The 14,568-nt window shown below is 33.3% G+C and overlaps 1 protein-coding gene across 3 annotated transcripts in view; it reads right to left on the minus strand.

Moving 5' to 3' along the window:
- The window catches only part of PPP3CA (protein phosphatase 3 catalytic subunit alpha), a 309,010-nt gene that overhangs the window by 270,677 nt on the left and 23,765 nt on the right, over positions 1 to 14,568 (minus strand). The window lies entirely within an intron of this gene.

The raw sequence follows: 14,568 nt of genomic DNA on the forward strand, positions 1-14,568 counted from the left end.
TACTGGCATAAAAACAGACAAATAGGCCAGTGGAATAGAATCAAAAGAAACCCAAGCAGATATAGTCAACTAATATTTGACAAGAGAGCCAAAAAATACTCACTGGAGGAAGGACAGTCTTTTCAATAAATGGTGCTGGGATAATTAAGTATTCACATGTAAAAGAATGAAATGGACCCATATCTTATACAACTCATGTAAATAACCTCAAATGGATTAAAGACCTAAATGTAAGATCATAAACCACAAAACTTCTAGAAGAAAACACAGAAATAAAGTTCTTTGATGTGGGTCTTACAATGATTTTTTTTTAATATAAAACCTAAAATACAAGCAACAAAAGACAAAGAAATACAAATACTGTATGATCTCATTTAAATATGGAACCTAAAAGCAAACAAAATTCCTGAACTCATAGAAAAAGAGATCAAATTTGTGGTTACAAACGGGGAAAAGCAGGAGAGGGGGAATTGCAGGAAGGTGGTCAAAGATACAATTATCCAGTTATAAGATAACTAAGTATGAGGGCTATAATGTACCACAAGTCAACTATAGCTAACACTACTGCATGATATATAAAAAGTTGTTAAGAGAGTAAATCCTATGAGTTTTCATCACAAGAAAATTTTTCTTTCTTTTCTCTTTATTGTATCTATATGAGAAGATGGATGCTAACTGAACCTAATGTGGTAATAATTTCACAATATATGTGAAATATATGTGTATATATATGATAGGCACCATGCTGTGTGCCTTAAATTTATACAGTGATACATATCAATTATTTCTGAATAAAACTGGAAAAAAAATTTTAAAGTCAATAGGCTGAGCTACAGATTTCATTCTTTTTGCTCTAAGTTTTACTGTAATTCTTAAGTGGATGTGTCAAGCATCATAGAATTATTGATTCTAAGACCAAATCCCTTAATTCATAATAGACTGCTTGTTTTGTGAAGGTGTACTCGCATTTTCATTCTTGTTTTGTTTTGTTGTGGTATTGTTGTCTCCTTTAGTTTAACATGTGAGACTTATGGCACAGATAAGCAAGACAAAAACAGAGCGTGCAAGGTCTCAGAGCTAGACCAGGAACATGAGTTAAAGGACAGAACTCTTAGCCTTCCTGGAACACTTCCACTCCATAAGCATTTGTTCAATATCTCAGTCAATACACTACCTTTTCTCACCTTCTCTGAAGTACTGACACTGCAGGTGGCATTTGCAGGTATCACAGCTCTACCAAATGACCAAAGAATTCTCCCCAGCAAACACACTTAAACTTAGACCAAGGTGTACACTCCAAGAATCCAAAGTAGAGCTTAAAGAAATCACTCCCCTAATTTCATTTTAAATTAAGAAAACCAGATTTTGTTGGCATTGTTTGTATTTATGCAAATAATGCCACATTATGTGGAAAACAAGAATGTCTGAGGGTAGCATTCTGTCTTGTAAACTTTTGCCCCAGTCAATGTTGTGATTACAGCTTCACTTTTCCTGCCCCATGGGAACTTGAACACAGAGTATGTTGAAATGAGGATGAATAATTGCCATATTTCCAGTGTTTTGGAGCTTCTACCTCTGCAAAACAATTCTGAGAATGCAGTTTGGCAGCACCAACCTAGGAAACCAGCTAGGCCACCATGGTAAGCTGACTTATCAGCTGACAATGAACCTCCTTTAGTCCAGTTCTAATGGCCACAGAGGGAGAGGCTAACACCCTAAAAGAGTTTTGTCCGAACAAATGGCTTGTCTAGATTATATGACAAATGGTTACTGTCTTGATTACAAAATGTAGTTATAACTGATCCAGTGTTAAAACACGGTCAACTACGTGACATTTTTTGGTTGGAATTTCCTCTATGTTTTTAAATCTACCAGATGTACCTTGTGGCTGACACTTGGACACTCAGTGCCTGGCATGTGCAATCTTTCTTTGGAGCAAATACTATGCTCAGTGTTTTTTCCCAGACCACAGTAACCAATGAGGTTATAACTGAAGTATTCATACTGCTTTTTTAAAGGTATACTTCTCTTCTTTAAAAATCTTATTGATATATACTCTAATTCTGATATATACTCTAATTCTGATTTGTACTCCATTCTATAAGTTTGTTTATATTAAAAAACACAAACTGTCAGTTCATAATATGAATTCTTACTATAAATCTATTGAATCTGTTATCCAGAAATAATTAATGATTAAGAAAGCACAATGGTAACTGAGTAATCAAGGGAGAATTTCCTAATTACATCTTACACATTTTTTAGCCTTTTCATCTATTGGGTGTGTCCCAAATAACTTAACAATACATCTTGTAATGACTCATGTCTACAATTACAAGGACTCTTATTTATGCTCTTAAAGATTCCTATACTTGAATTCTGGCCTGGAATGAGAAAGTAAAAGTAATTTATCAACATTTTTATGTATTTTTCACCTTCAAAAGTTCTTCGTGCTCTGCACATGGAATTTTTAAAAAGTATTTTCTTCCAAGATGACTTTACCTGAGCCAAAGTATTTCTATCTAGATTTTATTATTTTTTTAAAGATTTTATTTCTTCATTAATGAGACACACACAGAGAGAGAGACAAGACATAGGCAGAGGGAGAAGCAGATTCCCTGCGAGGAGCCTGATGCAGGACTCGATCCAGGACCCTGGGATCATGACCTGAGCCAAAAGCAGACAGACACTCAACCACTTAGCCACCCAGGTGCCTCTCTATCTAGATTTTAAAACTGGAAAGGGAAAACTCCTCTATAGAAGCCCAATGTTTTGTGTTCTTATCATCGCACAGTGTACTTACTTAGTGTTGTTATCCTGAAACCTGGCATATGGACTGTTCACAAGATCCCCTTGAATGCAATATTTCAGAATCATTTTTAGCAAAAAAAAACTACTAGTAAAAAAATCTTAGATTCACAAAACACTTCATTATTCAATTAAAGCATACTTCCTGAAAATGTGAACTTTTGTACACAAATACACATGAGATTGAAACTTTTATAATAATGAGAGGAAGTTATTTCCTAGAAAAAGGAATCCAGGATATTATAATAAAGAGCTCTCTCAGCCTCGGCCCCACTTTCCTCCGCCATTCCCTTTCTGTACTTGGAGACCAAAGGCTTTGTCATCTATGATTTATAAAAGTTAAGGGAACAGAAAGGAAAAAAGAGAGTACACACCAGGTGTTATTCTGGTACTTCCTGTGGCTTTCAGTTGTAAAGGGCTATATTCCTGGGGAGATTATAAAATAAGAAAGCTTTCTACTTGACAATAATGCATAAATAATAGAATATAAGAAGCATAATCCTTCTGAAGTAGGTACATCCAAGCTCTGAAGTAGTTATGTTGTGATATAGGTTTCATATATACACTTGAAACACAAAAGGCAAAATACTGGGTAGCAAAGGGAAGACACTTCACAGTCCCATAAACTTCATCTTGCTCTACGGCTCAGGGAAAACTTTCTTAAGTATGGCAAACTGAGACACTAACTACAAAGAAAGAAATGTGGCCTTGCCTAAAAATAAAATAAAGATATACATGCACACGCACGCGCACACATACACACACACACACACACACTGATCCACTAAGAAAAAATAATTGTTAAAGGTATGTTACATATTACTCTATTTTAAAAGCATGTATCTATCAACTTATCGCAATGATTCAATAGACTCAAACACTTTAATTCTATATCCTGTGTCTTATATGAAAAGATCAATATATAAAGAATTGTTAAGCCAAGTACAATTATGAAAACTCAATGAATTATCAAGTTACCTACCTATATCTACTCAGTTTAAAGTATGCCGGTTGCACTTTCTTTAACTGCAGTGTTACTGATAATTGTATTTGTATAAGTAAAAAGAAAAGCCGTCACTGATTAACTTCCTGTTTTTCTACATAGTTTGTTTTTCACTGCCAAGATTTTTTAAATCTCTCACAATTAATAGAAATCTACAAAAATGTAAATAGGGTTAAATGTTTTTAAAAAACAAATTCTCAGTAACCCATAATGACAATTATTAAGCTCTATTTTAATGCTGATCAATTTAGCTTATAGAATTATTAATGTAATCATACAAGCCATTAAACCTTTTCAAAAAGTGATACTTGTCCTGCAAGAATAATAAGGAATGTAACTATAGAACTCTATTTTATAAGAAAAAAAAGGATTTATGTCTGATTTCATAAATTAACATTATTTGCCTTAATCAAACAAAATTACTTGGGAATAATACATAAAATCCATGACAAATTTCAGCAGAGTTAACATATACATAAACATTTTTTGATCCAAGGATCTTGTTCAAATTAAATAAAAATTACAGATTTACTTGGCAAGATACAATTTATATTAATGTATCTGAGATGGAATAGATTACTTGAAATTCATCATCCTAAAGATAGGAGTAGAAAATTTAATAAAACTAAATGGAATAGTGAGAAGTGCTAAAATCTTTTTTTAAGCAAAGAATAAAATCACAAAAAAATTAAGTTTTATGAAAGGAGACTCATTTAAAACTTAAGCATTAGTCAATTCTCACTATGTTAAATAAATCATAGAAAAGGAACAGATAATCTATCATTTCTGGCTTTCTTACTTGCCAATGAACCCAACTATAGCTAAAATTCTAAGAGGTCAGTGTATGTTTTTCAAAAATTATGAAAATACAGTGCTATATATTCAGTTTTGCTCTATTACATTCCTGCCATTTTTCTCTTCTCTGCCTAGGAGAAAGAGAAGTAAAAAGTTTGCACCATGCCTTTTTTTTTTTTTTTTTTTTTTTTACCTAAGTTATCCCATTTAGTCTTTACAACTAGCCCTATCAATTTACTGGTATTAACCCTACTTCTCTAACCAGAAATTTAGAAATCATAAAGATTGAATAAGTTATCTGAGGCCACACGGCTATCTATTAGGTGTTCTGATCCCCAAGCCATGGTCCATTTCTATATTATAAGATAGTACTAAACACTGTGGTATCATCTTTCAGAATGTTGTTGCATTTTTTGTTGGTAAAGCTCAAGTTCTGAACAAACATGTACATTAGCAACTTGCATAAGCAAATCAATTTATTATATCTTTTTAAGTTAATCTCTTTCCACTCAATGTAGGTATAGAGATATGCAGAAAATCCATTCATGGGGTACCTGGGTGGTGAAGTTGGTTAACTGTCACACTCTTGGTTTCAACTCAGGGTGGTAAGATCAAGCCCTGTATGGGGCTCTGCTCTCAGGGCGGGGAGTCTGCTTAAGACTCTCCCTCTTCTTCTGCCCCTCCCCACTGCTCATTTGCACTCCCTCTTTCTCAAACAGAAAAAAGTGAAAAGAAAAAGAAGAAAGAAAGAAAGAAAGAAAGAAAGAAAGAAAGAAAGAAAGAAAGAAAGAAGAAAAAAAAGAAAAGAAAAGAAAACGAAAGAAAAGGAAAGAAAAGAAAGAAAAGAAAAGAAAGAAAAGAAGAAAAGAAAAGAAGAAAAGAAAAGAAAAGAAAAGAAAAGAAAAAAAAGAAAAGAAAAGAAAAGAAAAAAAAGAAAAGAAAAAAAGAAAAGAAAAGAAAGGAAGAAAGAGGGAGGGATCGATCCCTGGGTGGCTCAGTGGTTTAGCGCCTGCCTTTGGCCCAGGGCGCGATCCTGGAGTGGGGCTCCCAGCATGGAGCCTGCTTCTCCTTCTGCCTGTGTCTCTGCCTCTCTCTCTCTCTCTCTCTCTCTGTGTCTATCATGAATAAATAAATTTTAAAAATCTTTAAAAAAAGAGAAAAAAAGAAAGAAAAGAAGAAAAAAAGGAAAAGAAAAGAAAAGAAAGAAAAGAAAAGAAAAGAAAAGAAAAGAAAAGAAAAGAAAAGAAAAGAAAAGAAAGAAAAAAGAAAATCCATTCATAAGCTATCCAGATTCAACCTTCTACCATCAGGTATATAAATACACACACACACACACATATATATACATATGTATATGTAGTAATATATATATTACTACATATCCTTGTGTGTATGCACATGTGTGTATGGATATATATGTGTGTGTGTGTGTGTATATATATATATATATATATACATGTCATTAAAATATTAAAATAGTTGACATTTAATGAATGTTTAACTGCCAAGCATCATTTTAGGTGGCTCACACAGCTACCTCATTTAATCTATATGCAAAAAGATAATGAGAAGTGAATGAGAAGAATATAAAAAGATCACATATAATTTTGATTTAAACTATATACTGTTCCTGAATTAAATACATGATAAAGGAGATAAACATCTATATAGCATACTTATTGTTTGATGCAAATATTGCAATTATGTAACATGGATCTTTATAATCAATTCCATATTCATTTTGAGTACACAATTATAACTTAAATTTATGGTATATGAGGCATACAAAAGAAATCTAAAACTTACCAAATATTATTTTGTGAATAAATAGTTAATAGAAGAATTCACCTTGGAGAAGAGATTTTATCTAAGAAAAATCAAATGTCTGAAATAAGGTATCTACAACCCAATTTTTACATTATTATAAAACTAAAATTCATGAATTACTGTAGTTGTAATATTGGATGAATGACCATTCACTTAGTGTTTAAAATGAAAAAATTAAAATAACTCTTTAGTAAAATTTTGTTTGGAAAGTTAAGCTGTATAATTCTTTTCTGAAAAAATTTCTAGAAATCCCTAATTAGATTTTTTTAAAAGAAACTGTGTAAATTAGTACTACAGGGACAAATAACAGAGAAAATAATGCATAAAAACATGTAACAAATGTGTATAGCACACCAGGCAACAACAATACAGATATTTAAAAAGTAGTCAGAGCCAAACTTACGTCTTTGACATACCAATATTTTGGATACAAAAGACAAATGAAATATAAAAAGAACCTTGAAAATGTAAACCAAAAAATAAGGCAAGTTATTAAGAGCATTCTAATACATTTTCAAAAGTTTATTTCCTTTTTTTCCTATCTAATCAAATCCTTTGTCCTAGACCTTCCAAATTCTTGCATCTTCCTGAAGCTATATCATTCTTCATTACAAAAAAGTCACAATTGGAGATGCACTTTTTCTATTATAAACACCTCTCTTTTAGTCTCTAATACCAAGAAATTTTGAGTTCTTAGAGAATTCAATATTTGGAATTAATCTCTGGGACAAACCAATGAAATTCTGACTTAAAGCAATTGGAGAGTCACCTTCCTGTCTCAGATGTACTACATTTTAGAAGGGTCACTTTCTAAAGTTTCAAATTAATGCTCTCATTTGTACAGCTGACATCTGCAAATATGGTAGACATGGAGATGTTATACAATATTGTCTTAATTTCAGTTTATGTTGTTTTGTGTTGCAAGAGACCATCCCAGCCCTAACTTCCCCAGTCAACTTCTAGCAGTATGTGTGGAGATCAGCACATGTTGGTAGAACCTTACATCTGAAATGTTTTGAGTCTATGGCAATTCAGACTGCACAGCTGTCTACTCAAGAGTCCCATTAAACAGACTTTTAAAATTCCTGGAAGAAGGCATGATTTATTATCAGCAAATGGCCATGCTGGTTTTTTTAGTAACTGAATTTTAAGTGAGAATAAAATTATGTAAGATACACCTTGTTTGGATTTTTTAAAACTCTATTAAACTTAATTTTTAAATGGCTGTGAATATGAAGGTTGGAATAATTAAATGTCAACCAGAGGTGATTAATGAACCCCGGAAAAAGGAGGAAACTGATCCTATTCTAAGCAGCACTTCACTTGACGGACAAACACTAGGAGAATAGAGTCATTACTGTACGGCAAGAAAAAAGAGAGGTTGTCAAGAAATTGTGAGAGAAAATAGAATGAATTTGCAATTCTTTTTTTGAATTTGCAATTTTTAAGTGCATTTAATGCCCAGAAATTTCATTGCCTACCCTACATTTAAAACTGGGACACAATCCAGAAACTGAAGGGAATCAGATATTTGCTAAAATATGTTTGCCCTACACTATCTAACAATTGTACTGGCAACATTACTGTACATATTTCAACATATGTTGATTTTATAGAATAACTTTTGGAATTAGGCTTCTAATATATTACATTTTAATTAGGAAGATATTACCAGCCAAGTAACCAAAAGATTTAATTTTCAAAATGGTAAACCTTGAGTTGCTTGTTGCTCTTCGGTGAAAACTACATGGCATTATAACACCCCTGTCACCATTTATCATTTTAAATAATTTAATAAAAAATACCTAACTCAATATATTTTAAAGGAATACAAAAAATCCCTATGAGATGCTTTCTACTTTTTCATTTGAACCACAAAGAGATTAGAAGCAAAATACAATAAAAAAAAATTCCTCCAAACTATTTCTTCAAATTATCTGAATGACCATGTTCCTTCATTATAAGAGTCATTGCTTATTCTCTTCTCATAAAAACTGATCTGCAGCAGGACAATATACAGTTGACCCTTGAACAACATAGTTTAAACTGTATAGATCCACTTATACATGGGTTTTTTTTTTCAATAAATACAGTACACAGGACTACAAATGTGTTTTCTCTTCCTTATGATTTTCTTAACATTTTCTTTTCCCTAGCTTACTGTATTGTGATAATACAGTATACAATACATATGACACACAAAATATGTGTTAATCTACTATTTACATTATTGGTAAGAATTCTGGTCATATGACACACAAAATATGTGTTAATCTACTATTTACATTACTGGTAAGAATTCTGGTCAAAAGTAGGCTATTAGCAGTTAAGTTTTGGGGGAGTCAAAAGTTGTATGCAGATTTTTCACTGCATGGTGGGTCAGCACTCCTAACGCCTGCATTGTTCACAAGTCAACTATATTTTATTTGTATTTTTTCAAAATAATTAGAAACAACTAGTTCTTGATTCAAATGATTTTTCATTTAAGCATCACAGTCCTATTTAGTGAGAGGATTACGAACTTACATCATTGTCTGTTCTCTGTATATAAAATCCTAAAACTAGCCTTAAGACATAAATACTAAATCCTCAAAACCCACTTTTCATTTCACATCTCAATGAATTGCTATCTACCTTTTTGTTGGTAGTCTTCTAGGACTGCCCTTTAGTGGAGGCCCTCCTACCTGGCATAAGATTCCTTCACTTTTTTTTTCTGCCAATGCCTCAAATGGTCCATTTTTCTGCCTTCTTTATTTCCTCAAAGCCATGAGAGGACTATGCCATTTGACATGATCTTAGATCCGGAATAACAGGAATTAACAAATGTAAATTCTGAGCTTAGTAAGTGTTAAACACTGAGCCAAGTGTTTATATTTTCTTCCACAATAATCTTTAGAAAACACTACAATCTTAGTTTTGCAAAAAAAAAAAAAAAAAAAAAAACTGAGACTCAGTGTGGTTTAAATAATCCAAGATCACATAATTAGTAGAATTTGAAGTCAAGTTCATGCTCTTCTTCCTATATGTACTTTGCTGTTTCTGATTATGCACTAACATTTACATGTGGGAATCCGAGTCCCTCATTTAGGATGCAGAAATATGCCCATGAGAATAAAGCCAATAAATAAAGTATCCAAAAAAGATCCTATTCACTGACTTTTTCGTATGGAAAAGGAATTACATCTGCTAGAATTAGATTCAGCTGCATATGACAAACCCAAAATAACAATGGCTTAAATAAGATAGAAGTTGAAGCCTCTCTCATAGAAAATAAATCAAACAGGGTAATCCAGATTTAGTATGGCAATTCCACAAAGTCATCAAGGACTCAGACTCCTTTTAGCTGACTACTTCCTATTCTCTACTGTATGATTCTCACCCCAAATGGCTGTCAGAGCTCCAGCCATTATAACTGCATTCCAGGAAGCAGGATGAAGGAATGGGGGTAGAGGGATGTGTTATCTCTCTTTTTAAAGGCTATATCTCAAAGCACCACTCAATACTCCAATATCTTCCTACTAGACAGAACTTAGTCACACGCACTCACCTGGCTATAAAGGGGGCTGGGAAATGTGCTCTCTGGCTGGGCAGCAAGGTGCTCAACTAAAAACCAGAGTTCTATTATTACTGAAATGGAAGGTATTAATGAATATTCAGGGGAAACAAGGAGAAAAAAGGTTTCCTTTTTGAATACAGGACACTGGATTAGGTGATGAATTCTACCAATGGGGGTGTCACTGAATTTAAACAATCCACCATGGGATCCCTGGGTGGCGCAGCGGTTTGGCGCCTGCCTTTGGCCCAGGGCGCGATCCTGGAGACCCGGGATCGAGTCCCACATCGGGCTCCCGGTGCATGGAGCCTGCTTCTCCCTCTGCCTGTGTCTCTGCCTCTCTCTCTCTCTCTCTGTGACTATCATGAATAAATAAATAAAATCTTTAAAAAATAAAAAATAAATAAATAAATAAAAATAAACAATCCACCATGTTCTAAAGTTCTTCTAATGTCCAGAGGTCAAATAACCAAATAGAGAACACAGGTGGACAGGAGAAAATGCAAATGTTGGTAAGTAATCAAATCTGAAAGGTGCTTCAATCATTAATCTAGGCCCAAGTACTTATATGAATTTACAACTATCCTCAAACATGTTTTAGTTACATTGGTATTTAAAAACACTATCAGAAAATTTGTACATCTGTAATTTGAATGTCAGTAGACTTCCTTAGTCCCTGATGCCATGCACAGGCAGTCTTTTCTCTTTCATGATGAAGCATTTGAGAAAAACACATGCATTAACTTCAAAAGCACTAATACCCCCAAAAAGTTACTTTTTGCAAAAGATTTTTTATTTTTTTCACAGACAACAAATGTCTTTGAAATTGTCTTTAAATATTTTTTCCTTAATATTCCACTCATGGCATTTACCCTACCCTCCTCTCAGAAAACTTCCCAACTTCCCACAATCACTTTATATAATCCAACTGCAGTCAGTGAGACAAAGCCTGCCAAATAATCCTCAAATAAAACTAGATCATGTGTTGTCCCTTAAACATGGTCTTGGGGCTTCTTGTCTCAGCATTCCCAACCATCCATGCATGCACACATACACACATGCAACCCTGCGATTTCTTTAATTGTAAGGTGATGTAATTTCAACTAATTCAATCCATAATCAAGATAGTAAAGTTTTTCCTTAAATTTCATGTATTTCTGAAAAGTTAGTGGACAAATGAATTTCCCTATCTCCCTATGATCTTAAATACTAGACTAAACATTCCCTGCCTCTGCAAGCTCTCTTTATATGGTTCCATTCTATGCATTTTAGTGTATTCAGTCATTCTTTATATTAGATTTCTAAGGATTGTGGCTCAAAATTTAATGTAGAAATAATGTCATATCAAAATATACATGATATAATAGTATTACTTGTCATATCACATAATATTTGGATACTGGCAATATTATCAGCGCCCCTTTTAACAAAATCAGAGGATCCTATTTAACAGACTGCATTTTTGTGGATTTAGGTCCATCTGATGATCCACCTGGGGACAGCCCCAGTCTCTTTAGAGAGGCATAATGTATAACAGTAGACTTCAGAACCACAGTCTCTAGGTTGAGATCGCCATGTCAACATTTATAAACTGTGTGACATTGAGCAAGTTATTTCCTCTGTGACTCAGTTTCTTTATCTGTTAAAATGGGGATAATATTATTACCTACCTCTTGGAATTGTTCTGAAAATTAAATAAGTTAATACATGAAAAACAATTTGGAATAATACCTAATACATATAACTATTAAACAAGTGTTCTCTATTGCTACTTCTCACTGTCTAACAAAAGTTTATTGTAGTAAATAATACATTAAAGCCATTTTGGGATACAAATCACCCACTAAAAGTAATAGCATACATGCATGTTTTAGAATAAATATTGAATCTGTATTTTAAAGAAATGGATCTGTAAAACGTAAACCACTGAATGGTATGAAAAAAGTTCAACTACTGAAATAACCTCTGAACATTTGTTTATAAAAGGCCTGGCCTCACAAAATACCAGTACCAACTAAATTATTCTCTTAAATAAGTTTATAGCACACTGAACAAAAGGAACTTCAACTACTAAATATTTTAAGTAAAAATAATATTTCGTGAAAAAATCCTAAAATTATGAAATATTTTTTAAAGAAATCATGGGAAAAAAAAGAAATCATGGAAGTGGTAAGCAAACAGGCTTTATTAATTATGTACTTAGATTTGGGTCAACTTGATAAGAGGTAGGCATCATATTCACCTATCCAATCTTAAAATAAACTATTAATCTTGGAACTTTATTAAAATTATTAGGTTTATTTTTATTTTTTTTAAAGATTTTATTTATTTATTCATAGAGATACAGAAAGAGAGAGAGAGGCAGAGACATAGGCAGGGGGAGAAGCAGGCTCCATGCAACCTAGGGAGCCTGACGTGGGACTCGATCCTGGGTCTCCAGGATCACGCCCTGGGCTGCAGGCAGCACTAAATCGCTGCGCCACCAGGGCTGCCCAGGTTTATTTTTAAATATTGTATTTTTTGGGAGATATATAGATGTATGCATGTATATATATATATATACACACACACACACACACACAGTACTGTAATAATTGCTCTTTTTGTATATCAGTACACAGCACTAAAATAAGGATATGAAGTAGATGCCAAGAAAGGAAATATAAGAGATGTCTTCCAGCAACAGAGTCATTAAAAGATAGTTTAAGATTTGATAGTTCTCTTAAAGTTATGGTCCACAACCTTATGCTTGAATATAAGTTAATAGCATTTTGTTTTTAATGTAAATATAAAATCCACTATAAATTCCAAAAGAATTTTCATAGTCCAAAGTTCTGCCCACTATATATTACTACTTGCACACAACTTTGCACAAAAGGACCTAAAATCTAACAAATGCACAACGATAATTTGGAGATTCTTTTTCCAAACTCTCTATATTGCTAAATTTTTCCACACAGGCTTCTACAGCTCTCAAGGTATACTAGGTCCATTTCTGCTTGACAAGCAACCTCTTGACTAAAAAGTAATAAATAAATAAATAAATAAATAAATAAATAAATAAAGTGATAGCAAATGAGAATATAATAAAGAGAAAAAATACTTTTTTAAAAATTGTATTTATTTATTCATGAGACAGAAAGAGAGAGAGAGAGAGAGAGAGGCAGAGATACAGGCAGAGGGAGAAGCAGGCTCCAGGCAGGGAGCCGGACGTGGGACTCGATCCCGGGACTCCAGGATCATGCCCTGGGCTGAAGGTGGCACTAAACCGCTGAGCCACCCAGGCTGCCCCAGAAAAAATATTTTAAAAGCAAGCACACATTGAGAAAATTTCTTATGAGCTCCTAAGCTTTTGAAAGCAAAGAATTCTCTCTCAGAATTACATCAGATTGAAAAAAGCTGCCTGGCTTAAAAAGGAAGAACAGAAGAGAAAATTATCTTATCCTCCTTCAATAATGGGTGGCCCCCAAAAAGAATGAGAAACAAATTACATTATTATTTTTAAAAGCTCGTGGTATGTTATTTAAAACGTGACTAAGGTTATGGTCTACTGATATTTAGCTGTTAGGCATGACTCCAAGGAAAGGCTACTAATTAGTGGAAGAGTAACTCACACCCATGAACATCTGTTATGTGTTCATTAATTTCAACAAATCTCTAGACCAGCTACAAGTCTTAGTATTCAAAAGTACACAACAATCATCAAATCTAAGAACAAGATCAGGAAATAGGATTCTGTCTTACAGAAACCACTGAGAATTTACAAATACAAATTTGTAGTACATTAAAAAAAAAAAATCCAGAAGTAATTTATCCTAAATGTGATTTAAAAAGTTTACATTTGAGATTAGATATTAGCATTAGGGAGGCATTCCCTATAAGCTACCCAAAAGCAGCTACCTTGAAACATAATCAAGTGAAATTTATTTGTCAAATTACACAGTTTATTGAAATTAAAACAGTATAGGTGCTAAAGGAAGGTGTTCTGAAAACAAATCAGCATGGCCATAGAATATTTTCAATGGTATATTTAAAAAAAAAGATATAATGTTTCAATGTGTTTCCTGCAGTGGAGACGGTTCAGATTCCAGATGATTGGTCATGGTTTTAGGAAGGAAATTACTTGTAGTAGAAAAAGGACAAGTTTCAGACTACAAGAGCTTGACCAAATCATGACACATCACAGCTATTCCTTCATTTTAAGCTTGATTTCAACAAGCAATATCCTAATTTGTAATTAGGTTGTCATTACTTTGTCAATAGGCAGGCCTGGATATAAAGACTGATCCAAGGGGGATAGGCATAAGATCTAATCAAAATCTTTTTAGAGGGATCATATGAATTTTGATATATATGGGTGAGGCCTATTCTGAGACCTCTAGTGAAAGACCATTTAAGTCTAGATTTCCTGGTGGGTATCTTTCCTCCAACATAAATAAAGCCTGCATGATTTAAAAGCCAGAGAAGAAGAAAGCATCCCAGAGGGGTAAGGAATTCCAATTCCAATAAATGCTATTTTTCATGAGATTTATGCTATTTTCTATCAAAAAACTCTTATACAGTGGATATGATTTGTGCTTTT

The sequence above is a fragment of the Canis lupus genome, chromosome 33 (assembly GCF_048164855.1).
Source record: "Canis lupus baileyi chromosome 33, mCanLup2.hap1, whole genome shotgun sequence".
Taxonomy (NCBI): Eukaryota; Metazoa; Chordata; class Mammalia; order Carnivora; family Canidae; genus Canis; species Canis lupus.